Source organism: Mastomys coucha, unplaced genomic scaffold (genome assembly GCF_008632895.1).
Source record: "Mastomys coucha isolate ucsf_1 unplaced genomic scaffold, UCSF_Mcou_1 pScaffold22, whole genome shotgun sequence".
Classification (NCBI taxonomy): Eukaryota; Metazoa; Chordata; class Mammalia; order Rodentia; family Muridae; genus Mastomys; species Mastomys coucha.
Genome location: NW_022196905.1, coordinates 164582419 through 164595348, shown reverse-complemented (window position 1 = coordinate 164595348; position 12930 = coordinate 164582419). Strand labels below are relative to the sequence as shown.

The following is a 12930-nucleotide window of genomic DNA, read 5'->3' as shown; positions in this document are numbered from 1 at the left end:
AAAAAAAAAAAAAAAGACCCACAAAAAGCAAAAAAGCAAAAGACCAATAAAATGCCCAAACCAAAAAGTTTAAAACAAACAAACAAACAAAAAAGAAAACCAACAGCAACAAAAACCTAAAGTCCAAAACAAAGTGTTTATCTTGTGCTCACTTACTACTCTCGGGCTCGGGGCCTGCCCTGAAGTGTGGTTGATTAATCTACCTAGTGAGACTCCAGAGGAGAAAACTGATTTTCACTTTACCAGCAAGTATCGTTTGCAAATAGCTTCTTGGTTGGGGTGAAGCTCTGTGTCCATTTCTCCATGCTGGGATTTCTGTCTGGTGGTGTGCCCGCTGCCATGGTCTCTGAATTCCTATGGGTATCAGTCCTGCCATGTCTGAAACACTTTCTGTGGAGTCATCAATTACCTCAGGCTCTCAGGCTCTGCCTCCTCTTCCACATAGCTCCCTGAGCCTTGAGGGAGGGGTTTGATGAAGACATCACATTTAGAACTGAGTGCTCTGAAGTCACTCTGCAGATTGTCTAATTGCGGGTCTCTGATAGTTCCCGCCTACTGAATGTGGGTGGGATGTGGGCTGATAAAGGCGTTGACCTATGAGTCTAAGAGTATGTCTTTAGGAGTTAAGACTAGGTGAGTCATGGGCCTAGAGGAAACCCTAACACTAAACTCTCTAACTGGGACATGTCCACTGTGTTTTAATAAGTTCTTGGAGACACTTAAAATCAAGCCTTAACAAGCAGTCTAGGTATGTAGGATAAAAACAAAATCCCATTGAACTGGAGAAATAGTTTGGTCATTCAAAACATTTACTCTTCTTTCAGAAGAGCAGGGTTTGGTCCCAGCACCCACATAGGATGGATCATAGCCACCTATAATTTCAACTCTAGGGTTACCTGACACCTCTGGTGTCCTTGGATACCAGCACATACATGCCCTTGCCCGTTCACATAGTTAAAAGTAATAAAAAGTAAATCCTTTTTAAAAACCCACGAACCCAGGTATCATGAATATTGGACAGTCTGTCACCTATCCTATAGTCTACAGTGTTGACAGTAGAAGGGTATGCTGACGAGAGATTTGGCTTGGCTGGTAACCATGAACAGAGAAAAGAACCTCATGCAGTGACAGCAACATCTGTGAGCAACTCCTGCCCCTTGCTCCTGCAGACTGAAACTTAACAGAAAGGGAAAATTGACAGGACATGGAAAGGGGAAGGGATTTCTCTTTCAGGAGTCTAGCTGAAGTCTGGCCATATGAGAGACAAGAACTACAGGACAGTTAACAAAATTCGCTGTGAAGGCTGCCTACAGATAGAGAATATTCCTTTTAGATAAAGAGATTTTAAATTAGCATATTCCTGACCCGAGACAGCAAGTTTCTCCTTTGGGGAAGATTCTAGAAATGGCATCCTTCACATTTAAGAGCAGTTTTTAAATGGAGGAATCAGAAGACATAAAATTTAAGACTCTTATAGTATCCATAGAACCTATGCAGTCCACAGGCCCATGCGCTCAGGCTTAAACACTCTTTGCCCCTTTTCTTCCCATAAGGGCTTGGAGAAAGTATCGGCCTGCCTCAACATATATGCATTTTAAACATTTCTCCATACACAATCTACACAATTTTCCGTGGTTTGATGCTTTTTTTTGTTGTTGGTTTTGGTTTTGGTTTTGGTTTTTCGAGACAGGGTTTCTCTGTATAGCTCAGGCTGTCCTGGAACTCACTCTGTAGACCAGGCTGGCCTCAAACTCAGAAATCCGCCTGCCTCTGCCTCCCAAGTGCTGGGATTAAAGGCGTGCGCCACCACCACCTGGCTATTGATGCATTTTTTAAAAGTATGATTTGTCAGCATTTTAGGGTGCAGGCACAAGAGGCTCAGCTCTCCACCACGTCCCCCAGGTGAGGGATATCTTCCTCAACTAAGGCCACATGGGGCTTTAAAGCCAAAAAGCACTTCAGAACTAGCCGTTTATAAAACAGAGTTGGAGATTTTATTACATAGTTGTTTCCTGTCACTGTGATACAGTATCACTGTATAGTTACTTCTCTACAACATCACTGTATATACTTACTTTCTGTCGCTATGATACATTACTGTCAAAGCAACTTACAGAAGAGTTTATTGTGGCTTAAAGGTCCAGAGGGATGAGAGTCCATGCTGGTGGGGAGGCATGACCAAAGAGAAGAATCTGAGATCATGTCTTCATTTTTTGAAAGATTTCTTTATTGTGTATAGTGGTTTTGCCTGCCTGCATGCATATGTGCCACATGCCCATGGAAGTCAGAACTGGAGTTTCTAGTGGTTGTGAGCCACTATGTGGAATCGAACTTAGGTCCTCTGCAAGAGCACCCTGTGCTCTTAACCACAGATCTAGCTCCCCAGCCTCTTAAGAGGACATCTTCAACCACAAACACTAAACACAGAGTCTACTGGAAGCGGAATAAGGCTATAAGCTCTCAATGCCTGATCCAGTGACGTACTTCCTCCAGCAAAGCTCAACCTCCAAACGGCTCCATAACATTCTCAAAAAGTGTCTGGAGAACAAGAAGTTAAACACACATAAGCCTAGGAAGACATTCCACCACATCTTTATTTAATATTTGTGTGTATGTTAATGATGTTTGTGTTTATGTGTGGGCAGTTGTCCATGTGCCTCCACATATGTATAGAGGTCAAAGGACAACTCTGGGTGTCTACCCTTACCTTCCAGCTTGTTAAGACAGGATCTCATCAGCTGGGCGGTGGTGGCACACGCCTTTAATCCCAGCACTTGGGAGGCAGAGGCAGGCGGATTTCTGAGTTTGAGGCCAGCCTGGTCTACAAAGTGAGTTCCAGGACTGCCAGGGCTACACAGAGAAACCCTGCCTCGAACCCCCACCCCCCAAAAAATAGACAGGATCTCATCACCACTTCATACACCTGGCCCCCAAGCTTCCAGAGAGAGACTCGATTACAGACATGCATTCTGTGGGTCAAAACTCCAGTCTTCATACGTGCACAGTAAGTGATTTACCCACTAAGCCATCGCTTCAGTCTATATTAAAGATGTCTTCAGATAGGCATAAGTTCAAGGGTTAGGAGGGAAAACACTCAGAAGGAAGACGCATGAAAATGCTTGGCTGTGAGCCCCTCAGAGAGCTCAAAGGCCATTGCCTTTCCAGTGTTTATTCACAAGGTTTGGAATGGGGTTTGAGGTTACCACCCCGGGGCCTTCCTACTCTTCCGGAGGACCTGAACTCAGTTCCCAGTTCCCTTGTTTGCTCCAACTAGGGGAGCCTATCCTGGCCTCTTCAGGCACTCACACAAATGTGAATACACAATAATCCTATTGTTTACAGGTGTTTTGCCTGTGTATGTGTATATGTCTGTGTAGGCCAGAAGAGGCCATTGGATTCCCTGGAACTGGAGCTAGTTATAATCTCCCACATGGAGCTGATGTCCTCTGAAAGAGCAGTCAGAGCTGTCCATTGTTGAGCCATCTCTAGTCCCACCTGTATCTTTTACATTTCTAAGTAATTATTTTCTTGAGACAAGGTCTCACTATATAACCCTGAGCTGGCCTAGAACTTACTATGCAAACCAGGCTGGCCTCAAACTTACAGAAATTCACCACCTCTGTTTTCTGCTAGCATTAAAGGTGTTTGGTAACATGCCTGCTCTATATTATTTTTAAAATGTTTGTATTACATTTATCCGTTAACACGTTGGTACGCTTGCATACATGTGCTTTTGCCCTAGTCCTCCTGTGGAGGTTAGAAGGTAACTTGTACGAGTGGACCCCGGGATTAGATTCCGCTCATCAGGTCTGATAACAGCGCCTTTCCCCACTCACTCATTCACTAGTTCTTTTTGGGTTGTTTTAAGGCAGAGTGTCTCAGAGCTAGCCCAGGTTGACCTGGACTTGCAGTGTAGCTGAAGGTGACATTGAACTTCTGATCCTCCTGCCCCTACATTTGTGGAGTGTTTCAATGAGTATTAGCTACCAGGTTCAGTTTAACAATGGTTTATTTAAAGAAACCCTGACTTTAAAACATATTTTCCTGTAGTCATTCTTCAGCAGGTAATCATTGAAAGCATCAAATTAGCATATTCAGGGTTTGCACTGTATTAGAATTCTTGGTTTTAAAAACTGCTTCAGGCTGGGCGGTGGTGGCGCACGCCTTTAATCCCAGCACTTGGGAGGCAGAGGCAGGCGGATTTCTGAGTTCGAGGCCAGCCTGGTCTACAGAGTGAGTTCCAGGACAGCCAGGGCTATACAGAGAAACCCTGTCTCGAAAAAAAAAACAAAAAACAAAAAACAAAAAAAAAAAAAAAAACTGCTTCAGTTAATCTGCTCACAAAAATCTGTTAAATCAATTTTGGTTTGGGATTAGGGCAGAATCTCTAATCATAATCTTTATGAAATGTTCATAAACTTACTAATAATGCTATTTTGTACAAGTTATTTGTGGAAAGTATTGACAATTATAAAATTTAAAACTTTGGGAAACTTTATGTTTTATATCCTTTGGTATCAAATATTTAGCTGATTTCTTTATATTAAGAGTGGCAAGCACGAGGGGGTTTGCAGCTTCATGGAGGGAGCAACGGTATCAACATGCCAGATCCCCCAGAGCTCCTTGGGACTGGACTACTAAACAGAGAATACATATTTATTGATCCATGACGGTGGCGGTGGCCACATATGTGGCAGAGGATGGCCTTGTTGGACATCAGTGGGAGGAGAGGCCCTTGGGCCTGAGGTGTTTGATGCCCCAGTGTAGGGGAGTGCCAGGGTGGGAGGACCCTCATAGAGGCAGGGGGAAGGGGTATGGGATAGGGAGTTTCCAAAGGGGGAGACCTGATAAGGGGAAAACATTTGAAATGTAAATAAAATATCCAATCCCCCCCCCAAAAAAAAGAGTGGCAAGCACATCATATCATTAATATGCAAATTTGCTTTAATAGTTAATAATAGTAAATCGACAAGTACATAACAAAAATGCTTTTAAATTTATGATTATTAGTAAGATCTGTCTTGTATACCTACGCTATAGTTACATATCTGGAGTTGTGTAAGTTTGTGAAGAAATCAAAAGTGAAGTCCTGAATTAGGGAAAAGGTTAGGTACTGTAGGAAGTAAATAAAAGCAAGAAACTCGGAGGTTGGGAATGCAGCTCAGTTGGTAGAGTGCTTCTTTTAACATGCAAGAGGCCCTGAGTTCCAGCCCCAGCACTTTATAAAACCTGGGATGGTAGTTTATTACAGCACTTCAGGAGGTGGAAGCAGTAGGTGCAGAAATTGAAGGTCATTGGGCAACTCACAGCTTTTGAGGCAAGTCTGTATTACAAGATGTCCTGTCTGCAAAGGAGGTGGAATGGACAAAAGAGGCGTGTCCCCATCCCTTCTTTCTTTTTCTTCCACTATAAAGGACCCACGTCAGCAAAATAAGCCTGTCTTTGGAGCCTCCAGCCTGATGAGATATTAGTTTGAACTGTGGCTGAGTTGGAAAACTGCAGCTGGCCAAGCAGCCAGCTACATTCAAGAGAAGCTCTGGGATGCCCGGCGGTGCTAGGGTGGCAGCTAACGTTTCGTGGCCAGCCGGAACCGAATCTCACACAAAGTCCCACAAAGACTCAGTAAACGAACCTCGCTACGCCGGGTTAATCTCCCTCTCCCCCTGAACGATGCCTGTTCTGGAGACGCAGCTCAGACACCCCGCGGGCCTTCAGAAAGCGACCTCGGCTCTCAAACCGCGAGCGCCAGCGCGAGGGGCGAGCCTCGCCGGAGCCCCGCCCACCCCGGTCCTCCGGGAGGACCGCGCAAGCGCGGCTGGGCGGGACGCGGGGGTCCACGTCCCTCGGCGTAGACAAAGGCGGGCGTGCGCACGCTCTTACGTAGGCCTGGGCCGGCGGCGGCGGGCAAGGCAGGGCAGGGCGGGAGCGGCAGTCACCGAGGACTGGAGCCGAGCCTCACGGCCGGTGAGTTGGAGGGACCTGGTCCCGCCGGACGCCCCTGGCCCCGGCCGGGCGCGGGGCCCCGCCGGTGGGGCAGCCGCTGCCGGGCGGTGCGAGCTCCTTCCCGCCCGCCCCACTCCTGCCCTTAGCCCCGCTCCGCGCTCCTCCCCAGCCGCCCCGCTCCTCTCCTCCCCAGCGAGCCCCGCTGTTCTCATCGCGTCGCCTCATCTCATCTCTCCAGCCGTCCGGCGCCTTTGCTCAGGCAGCCCTGCTGTCCTCATCCGGCCCTTTTCTCCCTTCCCTCGTCTCCTCTGCCGCCTCCTCTCCTCCTCAACCGACCACGCTCCTCTCCGCAGGCCGCTCGCCGCCTCGGCCTGCTGTGGCCCTGAGCCGAGGAGCGGGGCTGCGAAGCGGGCGTTAGATCACGTGGAGAACGCCTTCACCTGTGGTTCCCCCTGGAATGCACCCTTTCCCCGTGCCGTGCTCAGACTGGTCTCTTTTTCGGGTCTGCCTCCTCTCCCCGTGTGCAGGTTTGCCTCGGATAGGGGCAGCCCTGCTTGATGCTACTTGGCTTTCCTGAGCCACCAGGACTGCCACTGCTCCAGCCTTCTTCACACCCCTGACTCCCTTTCGCCTTGGTTCCATGCCCTCAGTAACAGCATCCTACCTGAAAGTTTGACCTATTTATTCACTTTCCATCTTACTTGGATAGAACATTGGCGGCTCATAGGTTATAGAAAAATCCATGTGCAGTTGTCTGGCTTCGCGGACGTTAAGTTCCATCCCCTACCCAAGTCTTGCGTATTACCGGTAGATAGCCTTTGAAGAACGTTGGTTTCGTTTGTTTTCCTTAATTTGAGCAGAAGTTTTAAGAGCCTGCTGAGTAGGAGCGTGTCTTCAAGATTGTATCGCAACCCCGTAAAGACGGGCGTAAAAATCACCGCAACCAAAGACTGTGGTCAGAACTGTAATCCTGCCTGCTAAATATCCTTTCCAATTTCTGAGAGTAATTTTTCAGTTGTTTAGTTTGGAGATTTTCAGATATGCAAAAACAGCAACATATGCCCATTATTGTATATACTCAGTAACACCGTAGGTTAATCTATCTGCATCTTCATTTATTTTACTTTTTCTGTCTCAGGAAGAAACAAAAATTTAGCTCTGGAGTGTGTGTGTGTTTTGGGGGTTTATTTAATTTTACCAATGAGCTGTATATCTCCAGTGTTTTTGATAGACAGTGAGCTTTTTCAAGTCAAAAGTAGCTGAAGTTTCAAAGTGAAGATTGTAGCATTGCATAAAATTGTAATATGTTCTTGTTGGAAGATCCCTTTCCTTGAGCTGGCTCTGTGAACAAAGGCTATGCAAACATTAGGACCTGAGTTTAGATCCCAGCATCCATGTAAAAAGCCAGAGGTGGCAATCATCTGTAATCTCACTGCTGGGAGGAAGAGACAAGAGGATCCTGAGAGCCATTTGATAAGATTCTGGTTCAGTGTTAGACCCTGTTCTAGTAAGGTGGAAGGCCTAGGAGATGGACAGTTAAGAGCCCGAAACTGTTGCAGAGGAACTGGAGTTGATCCTGGCACCATATGCTGGTTTACTGTTATCTGTAACTCTAGCTCCAGGTGATCCTGCAGCCTCATGGCCACATACAGACACATACGTACACAATTGAAAATAAAAACGGGGCTGGAGAAGACACCTTGGACCTTCAGAGCACAGGCTGCTCTTCCACAGGTCCTGGGTTTGAGTCCCAGCATCCACATAGTGGCTCACGACTCTCTATAGCTCACTTCCAGGGGATCTGGCCCCTTCTGTAGCCTCAGACACCAGGCACGCACATACATATGTAAAGGCAAAACACCCATAAAATAATAAAACAATTGAAAGTGGAAAATGACTAAGGAAGAGACCTGACTTCTGGTTTCAGTATGCACATACATGGGTGAGAACTTCAGGTAATTTTATCCAGTGTCTCCATTTTTTTTTTTTAAATGAGCCTTCACGTTTAAAGGGGTTCATTGGCTTGTCCAGACCCATAGAGGCCAGTATCAAGGCTAGGAAGAACATCCCATTTCCCCAATTCTGCATTAGTTTTTTTCTTCTCTGCCAGAGTGGAGTGCCACTTTAAGATTCCCTCAAAGACTTATAATCATGAAACATTTAGATGAGTTAACACGAGCTTTTCTAATGAAGGCCAGAGTAGTACCATGAAATGTGCTTACATTTATTTTAAAAATAAGTGTGGGACAAAGGACAGATTTTGATTATAGCTTTTAGAAGACTTGGGAAAATACTGACTTAAAGATGGTTGGCAATTAAATAGAAGAGATTTAAATAACATTCACTGCTATTTCATACAGTCACTGAAGGGATCACCCTAGGGACCCAGCTCAAGTGGTGGGGCACTATTAGGAAGTTTGATATTGGAACATCCTAAAATCTATGCACAGCAAAATAAGATGGCTACAAAGTATCAGTAGTAAAAGACACTGTTTTGGAGGTAGTCACTGACCAAAATGCCCCGTGCAGTGCTCCAACAGTTATTTTTTTCCCCAGAAACAATATTGCAGGTAGGAAAGTACAAGTATTAGAGGGCAGCGTGCATAGTTCCAAGGCCCAGTTAAAGGATTGTCTTCAGATGTGTTGAGTTGTTTGGTTTGGATTGGTTGCTGGTCTTTTTGAATAAATTAACTGAGGTGCATACCTTACCAAGATTTCTTATGTGAGCTAACCTGCCTTTAAAACATAGGATGCTTTAAATGGGACAACTTCACTAAGTGAATCTGTATGTTGGTTGGTTCAGGGCTGAAGTGTTTTTACAAGAGGACTAAGAATCGATTAATGAGATTCCCTGTGCAAGTTAAACTGGTAAGCTCATCAGAAAGTAATATAACTGAGCTACTTGAAGCACATTCCATCCATTGACAGTGTATGGCAAAACTACTGAGTATTGATTCTCGTCATCTTTGTACCTCTGTTTCTCTCCCCTCTTCCTTTCATCCTGTGTGGTTAACCTTAATTATTAACTTCATTGGATTGAGAAATGCTTAGGAGATTAGCAAAGCTCACTTGAGGGTGTCTGAGACTGTTTTCAGAAACAGATTGAGTACACTGAGTTAGTGAATAGATTAGTCCCTTGGTATTCATATGATGGCATTACTGAGCATTGGTGAGAGGTGAGAAGGGTCTAGCTGTAAGATGTAAGTCACAGGGCCGTGCCCTTCAGAACTGGGGCTTCTTTCTGTATTCCATCTCTGCTTCCTGTCTACCATAAAGTGAACAGCTAGTTCTGCCACATACCCTGCTGTCATATTTTGCCCAAGCTTGTGGAGTTAGCCAACCTTAAACTGAACCCTCTGGAACCAAGCCAAATAATTTTTTTTTTCCCTTGAGTTAGTTACCCTGTCATGTTGGTCACAGTGACAAAAAAATCTAGCATGGGTGTGTAGCTATAGTTTTACTTGTATACCAGTTTTCTTATTTTTAATGTGGGTATGTTCTCCAAGTAATGTTGTAAATAGACAAATCCTCGTACTTTAGATTTAGGTATGAGTATGGGCTATGGGCATATTGTACATGGTTGTAAATTTACTTTCATGATGGCCATTTGTAAGCTTATAACTAATACAGTTATGGTCACACAGATGGAGCTTAATGGGAAGCAACCACATCTAGTTGACATGGTATCCTAGTTTGCTTTCAGTTGAAACCATGTGGTTGAGTCACCCACCCATACATCCATCCATCCATATCCCATCACCATCCCCTGTCCCCCAGTCTCTGGCATTTGAATGCTTGGTCTTCAGTTGGTGACATAGTTTGCGGAGGTTTAGGAGATGTGGCTTTAAGGTTTCAAGAGCTACGTGCACTTCAGTTCCCACTCTATGACTTGCTTGTGGTTCAGGATCCAAGCTTTCCGTATCCTATGGGGGCTGTCGTGCCTGCTGCCTGTACTCTGTCCTCATGGGCTTTTTATCCCTCTAAGTATAGCACCATAAACCCATCCTCTGTATGTAGCCTTGCTCATGCTATGTTATCACGATAGAAGAGTGACTAACAGACAGGTTGACCAAAAGCAACATTGTGAGGAAAGGGTCTATTTGGCGTACATAGCCCAGTCACTGTTGATCATTGAGGAACATCAGGACAGGAACCATGGAGAAAGTCGTCTTATTGGCTTGCTCAGTTTCCTTATACAGCCAGATTTGTCTGCTCCGGGGATGGCGCTGCCAATCAGTGGACTGAGCCCTCCCACATCAGTTTAATAAAGTGTCTCTTTTACATGCCCACAAGACATTCTGATGGAGATAACTCCTCGAGTGAGCTTCCTTTGCCTTGGGTAACTCTGTTACTAAGACAGGGTTTCTCTGTGTGGCCCTGGCTGCCTGGAACTCACTCTGTAGTCTTCCCTCAAACTCAGAGATCCACCTGCCCCTGCCCCCAGAGTGCTGGGATTAAAGGTGTTTACCATCACGCCCAACTTCCCAGGAAACTTAATTTATGTTTGGTTGACAAAAACTATCCAGCACAATTGACCCCTTGTCAACTTGACACAGACACATCACTGTTAAACCATAATTTCCCCTTTCTTATTTTTCCCAAGACCTCATGTTACTATTATAGTATAAAACATAACTTTAGAAGTTTCACAGCCTTCAACAGTCTCTGAGACAGGATCTCTCTATTACAGTGGTTCTCAACCTTCCTAATTCTGTGACCTGTTAATACAGTTCCTTATGTTATGGTGACGCCAAACCATAAAATTATCCTTGTTGCTACTTCATAACTAATTTCACTACTATTAAGAATCATGGGCAGAGCCTGGCAGTGGTAGCGCACACCTTTAATCCTAGCATTTGGGAGGCAGAGGCAGGCAGATTTCTGAGTTCGAGGCCAGCCTGGTCTACAGAGTGAGTTCCAGGACAGCCAGGGTAAAACGAGAAACCCTGTTTCGGAAAAACAAAAACAAAAAACAAACAAACAAACAAAAAGGTTCAGCAATTAACAGAACTGAAACTCTTCCAAAGGTCCTGAGTTCAATTCCCAGCAACCACGTGGTGGCTCACAACCATCTGTAATGGGATCCGATGCCCTCTTCTGGTGTATCTGAAGACAGTTACAGTGTACTCATATAAATAGACATTTTTTTAAAAAGAATCATGTAAATATCTTTGTTTTCTGATGGTGTTAGGCAACTCTTGTTAAAAGTTGTGACCCACAAGTTGAGAACTGCTTCTCTATTATATAGTCCTAAAATTTACTATATCTACCAGGCTGGCCTTAAACTCAGAGATCCACCTGCCTCAGCCTCCCAACTTCTGGAATTAAAGGCATGTACCAGCATACCTGGCAAAAATTTCAGCACTTTAAAAGTCCAGGGCTTCTTTAAAAATCCATATACTCTTAAAAGTGTGCTTCTGTAAGATAAAAACAATATGTAAATATATATTGTTTTTATATAAAACGTATTTCAAGAGGAAAGATTCAGGGCACAGTTAAAATCAGATCAAAGCAAAAGCCATGATCCAGCTATGTAAATAGCTCAGTGTCTATAACTGGGAGTTCACTCATGATGTTCTGGGCTTGTCCCACACTTCCATCTCTAATAATAGGGAGAGAAAAACACTCTCTTTTATTAGTTGGAAATATTTTCAGGGTTTCCTTTTAAAATAGTTTTTGTTTGTTTGTTTTTGGTTTTTGGTTTTTCGAGACATGGTTTCTCTGTGTAGCCCTGGCTGTCCTGGAACTCACTCTGTAGGCCAGGCTGGCCTCAAACTCAGAAATTTGCCTGCCTCTGCCTCCCAAGTGCTAGGATTAAAGGCGTGTGCCACCACTGCCTGGCCTTTTAAAATAGTTTTAAGTCAGTACTATTTACTAAAAATATAAGTATAATTACAGTTTTAATGATAGCTGCTTCGAAGAGAATGTAAAAGTGCTATGCTAGTTTGCTTTAGATTCCATAATGTGTATTAAAAGATCACCTTTTAATACAATGTCAACTAAAAATTTTATTATATGTAAGTACATTGTAGCTGTCTTCAGATACTCCAGAAGAGGGAGTCAGATCTCATTACGGATGGTCGTGAACCACCATGTGGTTGCTGGGATTTGAACTCAGGACCTTCAGAAGAGCAGTCGGTGCTCTTAACCACTGAGCAATCAGTCAACTAAAAGTTTTAAAAACCATGGCTGATGTGATTGCTCAGTGGGAAGAGGTGTTTGCCACTAAGCCCGGCAACCCAAGTTTGTTCCTTAGGACACATGGGGAAAGAAGAGAACTGACTCCTGCAAGTCATCCTTTGATCCGCACAGAAGCAAACTCACACAAAATGCGTGGTTTAAAAATTAGCCTTATGTATGCTTAGCTTACAGTGTTGGAGATTGAGCCTCTGGCCTTGCATGTAGCTTGACAGTTGTCCCACTACTGAGCCACATTCCCTACCTCTTGAGTGTTTGAGATAGACTTTAATTCAAAGTCTTGTTCAAAGTCTCCATAGATCTCAGGCTGGCCGTTCATTCTACCTGTTAAGTTTGGGGATTGCAATGTCTGCTATCTCCTCCCATTAGAGGACAGTGATTCATGTACCTATCCCCTTATAAGTGTGCTTGTGTGTGAGTGCTAGAAGCACCTTGTGTGTTCTAGGCAGGCTTTCTCCTACTGAGTTATAGCCTTCACCCTTCAAGTTCATGAATGTAGTGAGACAGGATCTAAGTATGTAGTCCTGGCTGGCCTGGACCTCAAGATGATGTAGACCAGGCTAGCCTCAAACTCTGAGATGTCTGTGCTTCTGCCTCTAGGGTCCTGGCACTCCTAGACTCACAAGCTATGTTAATTTTTGAAACAAAATCTCTATAGTTCAGGCCGTGCTGAGACTCACCATTGTAGTCCAGGCTAGCTTCAAACCCATGATCCCCCTGGTTCAACCTCTCAAGTGTTGAGATTTCAGCTCTGAGCCACTGCTCCCAGCTTTTTCTTGTTTTGAATTG

General features: G+C 44.6%; 1 protein-coding gene across 1 annotated transcript in view; it reads left to right on the top strand.

Moving 5' to 3' along the window:
* Positions 1–5820: 5820 nt before the first annotated feature.
* Positions 5821–12930, top strand: part of Gpat4 (glycerol-3-phosphate acyltransferase 4) — a 34643-nt gene continuing 27533 nt past the window's right edge. The window contains exon 1 of the mRNA XM_031339287.1: positions 5821–5964. The gene's annotated coding sequence lies outside the window, so the exon portion shown is untranslated. The remainder of the gene's footprint in view (positions 5965–12930) is intronic.